The following is an 8,196-nucleotide window of genomic DNA, read 5'->3' on the forward strand; positions in this document are numbered from 1 at the left end:
TGGTGAATGATGTCAAACTTGCATGGAAAATGGTTGCCGATCAGTTTGAGGGCATCATTTCTCAACCTTATCATATGCTTCAGAATGCCTTTGTGTCTGTAGATTATCAGGATGTTATGCATGAGAGAGATGCTTTGAAATTGAAAGTCCAAGAATTGGAGGCAAAATGTATGGATGTCACTGCAAAATTGGAGAAGACTGTGGATGCAAAAAGAGCAAGTGAAGAGCATGTAGCTACTTTGTTGCAACATAGAGACTTTCGGTCTGATGATCATGATTCTCTGATTTAGGAAGTGGTTAATACACTTCATCAAGATTTTTATGCTATTGATCATGATGCTGGTATTGTGTCATGTCAAATGTTTTCATGCACGGATATCATTCCCTATACTCCTAGATCTTACTAATTGTTACTTTGGATGTAGTTTTGTTTTGTTCATGATATATATTGTGATCATCTCACTAACTCTTAGAATCAATTATGCAACTGCATAAGAGGATTATGAGTATCCTAGAGGGGCTCTACTCATGATAGCTCAGTGCGGCTTGTCAAGGGGTGCAAGGCCTCTGGTAAGGCATAATTGTGTTCTTTGAGTAAGTTCTTCATCATATCTAGTCTACATGTTCAGTTAAGCTATATGCTTGTGGGTTCGAGTCATGACTGGCCCAGTCATCCACCGGGTTGTGCCAGGTGTTAGGGCTCAGATTTCACCGTTTATTTAGTACTATTTCATATATTAGTACTTCTATGCATGTAGTTGTTGAGATATCGAGCTCCACTCGTGATACGCCAGGGTGACCATTGTGTATTTATGTCACCGACTTGTCAGTTTGCAGACGCGGTTGGTACACCGCCCATGAATAATAGCTACATGATAGCTATCCTTATCTACTCTAGTTCGTGGCTCAGTTAGTATGCCACCTTAGTTAGTTGAGTTTGGTTTGAGACCCATATATAGGGTTCTTCTATTTATTTGTATGAGAGTTCTTTTGGCTTACACAACTAAGAAGAGGAAAACTATTTTCAGCCTCCACCCTTGTGTGTATTCCCCCATTGTGCAAGCAAGAAAGCTACAAGTGAGACTCATTCCTTCTCTCCCACAATCTTGACAGTAGTCTTTTGGGTTAGCATATGTAAAGCAGTCTTTATATTTCATATGATGTGTCATCTAAAAGTCAGGGCGCAGGTTAAAAACCGTCAGGCAGTTGTATTTGTGTGTGGATTCTTGATCGTGGATGGAATATGACTATGTGCAGCGTTCAGGGCTGGCTACTGATGTTTTGATCCTATCATTTTCTTATCGTGCCTTGAATGTTAATGTTATTCTCTTCCATGTTACTCAATCAATGACGATTATGGTGAACGAAAACAGTGTTGTGTTCAACGATCAGCAATTTTGTGTTGCTGAGCATGATGTTTGCTCTGCATTTGAATGTATTTCCTTAATATTATGTGGAGATGAAGGCTAGAAATCTATTCAAGGAGTTTCTTTTCAGCACTATTGTGTATTCAGGCAGAATGATGTTTCGTGACTGTTATGATGTGTTAGAAGGCCAAAACATCAATGTTTAGCCTCCTCTTTTCAATATAAGTCATAGTGCAACTATCTTCATTGTTCTACTTAAATAAGTGGACTATAATCTCCAACTATTTCTAGGTATTTAGGTCATTAGAAATTATTGGATTTTATCAATGTCCTTTTGTAGAATTTTGGCATGGATAGAGACTAGAACATCAATTATCGGGAAAACAATGGCTAGGAAATATCATTGAAAAGCATCTCCTTTTTTGGTCCTTTGCTTTTCTTGCATGAACATCATGCTTTTGCTCCAATATTTCTAACTCCTATCAAATATACATGAACTAAGGCTTACAAAATAATATTAATTAGGATTTCTAGACCTTATAAAATAATTGTATCCAAATAAATTGCACATAAGTGCCTACAATTTTCTTGTGCTAAGAGACAAACAAAAGTATAAAAATTCCACACTATGAAGCACTCAACCAAAATTAATATATGTGCATTCAAATGCTCTTCCATGAAATATTTATTTCACATATTTCCATATTATAATCTCCTCACCACAACACAAAGCACATTAGTATCCTTCCATCTATCTATCAAGCATAGTGCAACTAGTGTTATAGGAAGCATATGCATAGCAAGTCACGAATCATGTGGCAAATAGACAAAATCCACAATAAATAAACTAAAATCATCTTGTTTTTATAGTGGACTTTGGTAAATATCATAATTCCATAATACTTCTAGTGTCTAAATGTCTAGTAGTCGGGGTAGTTTGGACTTACGCTCATGGTGTTAATGTATACACACACACTAGTGAAGGATCTAACTCAATGGAGATGGTAACACACACACGCGCACACACATTGGTGGCAATATATACATACACATTGGTAAGGATTTGACTCAATGAAGATGTTCTTGGATCATTCATGGTGGTATGAATCATCTTCTATATTGATAGTGGTGGTGTGGATCACCTTGTGAGTCATTCATGGTGACCACCTTCCAAGTTACATGCGATGACCACTTTTCAAGTCAATCATTGTGGTAACCACCTTCAAAGTCAGTCATGGCAATCGATTCATTATGGTAACCATATTTTGAGTCAATCATTGTGGTAACCACCTTTTGAGTCAATTACGGTGATCCAATGGTTGTGATATAAATCTAATGGTGCGCCTAACTTGCCCAACGAGGCTTCATTAGGATTTTTTGGGACTCAATTCTTGGCCCTTTAAGAAGTATCATGTCATCATCTCCTTCCAAGTTAGTCATGCAATGATCACCTTTTGAGTCAATCAATCTTCGAAGTCAACCATGTGATGACCACCTTTTTTGAGTAATTCATGGTGGTGACTACCTTCCAATTTAGTCATGCAATGACCACCTTCCTAGTCAGTCATGGTGGTAACCACCTTTCGAGTTAGCTATGGTGATGATCATCCAAGTCAATCATGTGATGACCAACTTTCGAGCCAGTCACGATGGTAACCACCTTTCAAGTTAGCCATGGTGACCACCTTCCAAGTCATTCATGTGACAACACCTTTCAAGACATGCATGGTGGTAACCAACTTTTGAGTTAGCCATGATGACCACCTTTCGAGTTAGCCATAGTGACCACCTTTCGAGTTAATCATGTGACTACCACCGTCTAAGTTGATCATGGTGATAACTCAATCATGTTGATCCAATCATGGTGATGTTCCTAGCTTGTCTAAAAGGGCTTCATTAGGGTTTTTTGGGACTCAATTTTGAGCCCTCAAAGAAGTTCCATGTCATCATCTCCTTGCAAAATGGAGAGCACATTAAGCCCTATCCATCTTACATCAAAATCCTATCATATGGTAAATCATTAAATAACTATCAAGGAACACAATTAAATTTTTGAATATTTGAAACTTTTTTAATTAATATTCTTAAGCTATATTGGAAACTTTGATACTCTAATTTTAGCTTTAAAGCTTACTGTTATAAAAAAATTTGACTCACTTTTTCTACACATCTCTTGATCCTAACATATTTATCCTATCATTTTATATATGATTGGGAAGATCTTGAGAAGTACATTATAGATATCTAAATCCCAACAAGTTTGGAGTTTATTTGTAGAAATTGTATAGTGACACCATTTTTCATAATAAAACATGATTTGATACTTCTTGCAAAGCCCAAAATTGAGTTCAAAAAAACCCTAATAGGGTTGAGGTGATTTGATTTTTATTAGTGCTTATGAATTCGTTTCTAAACCCTTGCTAATGTGGTACCTCTTTTGAACAAAACCTTGGTTGACCTTACCAATTCTCAAAATTTAATGTTTGGAGTCACCCATTGTAATAAATCAAACTTTCAACCACACTAGCTTGTGCAATTGAATTCATCATCCTAGATAATTACAATGTTATTTTAACATGTCTTGTAAAAACTAGCTTAAAGCTACAAAAGTGGCTAAAACACAATTTGGCAAGATTCCAATATTAGCTTTAGCATGCATTAAAACTTAGGAGATCGATTGATTTCAAATGAAGAACCATGATAGAAGAATTGATTAATCATTTTCAATGCATTTGATTGATTTGAAAATATAGCGTGAAAACAAACTCATAAAAGTGGTGTTAGTTTTTCCAAATTGTATATATAACTTCAAGCACTTCAAAATGCTGACAATTTTTATTTAATAGTCATAATACCTACATGAATGAGTTTTTTACATATCAATGTATTTTTAATAAAAATTTGCAGTGTTCAAAAATTCATTGTGGAATATATTAAGGCAATTCTCAAATAGAATTGTGTATCTTTTAAACACTCTCAATGATGCCCCTTGAAAAATATATTTTCTTAACCTAAAAGCATCTAGTATTGTATATTGTGTTGAGTACAAATCCCTAAAAGAAAGTTGCTTGATAGTGTATATTCAAAGAGAAATGAGAATTGTAGGAACGTACATAAATAGCTATAATTATGGCCTTTTTGGTTGTACAAGACTTGTTAAAGGACTTTAAACTACCTACCATTCAAAGAATCCCTTATTGATTTTTTTAAAAATTTAAATGGATTAACCTAGCTCACCTATATCTTCTATAGCAACATACCTACCATTAGAATGTGAGTGGAATAGGATGCATGCTAGCAAAGATAAAAAGGAATGACTACAACAACATGACTATTGTGAGGGTGGCAGTGGAACAAGATCCATGCTCAAGATTATAAAGAATGACTACTACAACTTGATGATTGTGAGAGTGGTAGTGGCATAGGATGCATGCTAACAAGGTAACAAAGAATGACTACAACAATATGACTATTGTGAGAGTGATAGTGGAACAGAACACACGCGAGCAAGGTAATAAAGAATAAAGGTAAGAAGAAAAACTTAGTCAAGTAATGAAGGAACTTACAATGAGGACACTGGAAGAGAGAAGGTGGGAGGTAAAAGAAGTCAATGATTGATCATTGACAACTCACAAGTGAGCCTATAAATAGGCAAGATTGGCCTAGAATTATCTAGGATAGCGAGTCATTGCCTTAACTCAACGACTTCTTCGCAACCATGAGAATTTGAAACACATTGATACTTAAATAATTCATGCTCTAATATATAGAATTATATTGGAGTATTAAAGATTTGTCTGATGTAACTTATATTGGCTCTTGGCTTTACGAAGCTTCATGTAGCATAGTGAAGACTTTGTTCGTGGAATCACTTGATTGCATAGTAATGATATCCATAACATCTTACAATACTTACGATTGGAAGCTTTGTGCAAGGTGGATTTATGATGTTTTCAATACAAAGTTCCTAATATGCCTTACTTTAGAATCAATGCTTGTGGTATTGCATCACCATTAATGTTATACAACTCATCTATATGCTTATACATCCCAAGATACCAATCTATAGATTGCACTCCTAACCTCCTTGAAGTACTTGTGTATGGGCTATTGATAAGTATTATCACTTGAAATGTCTTTTTAACAGTTGGCATTGTCAAACTAATCACATAGGCTTTTGAAATCCAAGCTCAAACCTTATCTAAAAATAGCAAGCCTTAATTTATATAAAGAATGACTATGGGGTTTTTTGGCTTTAGAACCACCAATTGATTAAGGACTAATTGCTACTCCTCTAGTGCTTTTCTATCTTGTTAATTAAATTTGAAAATTACTAAAAATAGTAGTTGCTAAAAATGATATTTACCATAAACAAAAATAGTAACCGTTAAAGTCAAACATTTGAAGAAAATTACCCAAGGTATTACAAGCTATTGAAAGCATCAATTTCACAAGCTTTCATAAAAAGTAACAATTAAAATTAGTATGGGTCAATGAGTCAAAATAACAAGAAGAGATTGACTGGAGGCCCAAAAAAATAACAATGTAACTTTCAAATATATTTAAGGTCTTAGTGCCCCCTTTAATTTGTATCTCTATTCATTTTTCACCCTTGAGACTAGTCCAATATATTTTAGAGCTAGTCTATATGACAACCACAGCATGCAAAAAATACTTATTACAAAATCTAAGTGTTGGATTCACTCCCACGAAAATTGTATGAACCTACAAGTAAACTAAAATGTCCAACACGCTTATGCACAATAACTTAGCTCACAAAAAAGTAGGAAAGTGTCATGCATGCGTTCCAATATCTCACGTGCAAGCCATGTAAGTGGACAAGAGAGAGACTAGAAGGTTGAGGGTAGCCAACCAAAAGGAAACCTTATGTATATAATATGTGAAAATGAATTGCTAATTTGTGTGTTCTTACTTCCATATTTTATCGTCTTGCTTCCACCAAAGCTAAAGCTTGAGAGAGAGAGAGAGAGTATATATGAGAAAAAGAGTTAGGGACCAAGAGATAAAAGCCTCTACTCCATTCTTCTCTTCTTCCTTCTTCATCTTGTATACCCTCACCATGTGGGAAGCTTGAGGTAGCCATATCTTCACCTAAAGAGTAAGAGACAGATGGTATACAAGAGTGTGTGTAGTTAGAGATCACAAAAGACAACCTTCTTCTCCACTCTTGCATGTCTTTTTCCTCTCATTTTTCTCCTCTTAATAGCAATGGAATCGAAGTGAAGAGGCAGCTTGGAGCTTCATGCAAGAATACCTTGAATTGTGAGGCTATCAAAGCTCATTTCAACAAATCACTCTAGAACAAGACGGCTCAGTTTTGGTCAATCAATTATAAGCAATGAGCTTGCTTTATTTTTTGATCCTCCTGGGATTCCATGAAGGGAGCATTGCTGATTAAGAACTAGAGTATGAGCCATTTGTGCAAGAGACATTGTGCCAATGGAGAAGAGGGGAAGGTCTTGAAAGAACACAAGTTCTATTCAAAGTCCCACTATCATGCAATTGTAATATTTCGGTTTCCATTGAAGGGGCCTAGGCACTACAATGCAAAATTTAATGAAGAGTTGCTTTGGTTGTAGGTGGTTAATTCCTCATGATCTCCAAGTCATCCTCTTTATCGCTTTATAGCAAACCTATATGGCTGTGATGTGCATGTCCTATTGAATGAACATGAGGTGACTTGTGACCATCTCTCTTGTTCCTTTAGCTAATCCCCTTCTAGAGTCACTTGTTTCCTAATCAATGATTTCCTAATGTTCTATAGGTGTTTAATATCAGACTTTAGGGCCTTAGTATAGTGTATCAAAGATTCTCTCTTACTTCCCTGCAGACCCTTAAAAGCATGCTCCAGCTGCACGTGGGACTGCTGTAAATTTGTAGATTGGTGTTAAGCCTAGCAGTCTCTGCTTCTCTCTAAGCAAGCAAGAGCCTACTTTCCAAGTACTAGCTAACTTTCTAACTCATTGAAGCAAGTGATTTCTTCTTGTCGACTTCTAATTGTTCGCTTCTGCTCCTCCATGATTGCTTTAAGAGTCTTGAGCTCGAGTCACCTCGAGGATCTCTTGACTGCATTGGCTTCATAACTACTGCGTAATCGGAGTTGCTGTAAGTAAGTAAAAACCATTTCGGCCATGGCGATCCAGATCAATTCAACTTAAAGCCTGACAACTAAGTATCGTCAATGTCTGCCGACCCTTCAATCTCAAAAATAAGCACCCATTATCGTGGTACCAAAAGGCATTGATGTAAGGTGAGACGAGTGAGGAAGGTTGTCAAGATAGAGACGCACAAGTTAGAGAGATGAGAGAGCTTGGAAGGCCGTGCAAAATCCGGGCCCTGGCAAATCGACGTGGGAGGCAAGAAGGCACAAGCAGCTCGCTGGGGAGAGAAGACTGGCGATGCCAAGACGATAGGATAGTGCGTTAAAGTAGGTTGCAAATGGAGGCAAGGAAGGCCCACACAAGCTGCTAGTCGACATTCCGTAGCTATAGACCACCTAATTCCTTGATCGTGATCGTCTTCAGATACTCTGGGGGCCACTCAGAAGGCACAGAGGAAGTGCCAAAATACATCATTCTCTTCATATAACACTTGGCTCAACTAATCCTACACTGTTTTAACTTGCAAAATCCACAATGATTATCTTGCATCTACAAAAATTCGTCCATCTGCCTGCTCCCCCGGAGGTTAGCCCATGTAACAACACAAAAAGAACTTAACTTTTCGATAAAGAGATGTGAAGCACATGAAGATCAGCCCACAGTGTAACATTTTTGTGAGGTACCAATGAAAAGCCAACAAATTTGTG

The sequence above is a fragment of the Lygodium microphyllum genome, chromosome 3 (assembly GCF_053477565.2).
Source record: "Lygodium microphyllum isolate KBCC chromosome 3, Lygodium_microphyllum_v1.1.10, whole genome shotgun sequence".
Taxonomy (NCBI): domain Eukaryota; kingdom Viridiplantae; phylum Streptophyta; class Polypodiopsida; order Schizaeales; family Lygodiaceae; genus Lygodium; species Lygodium microphyllum.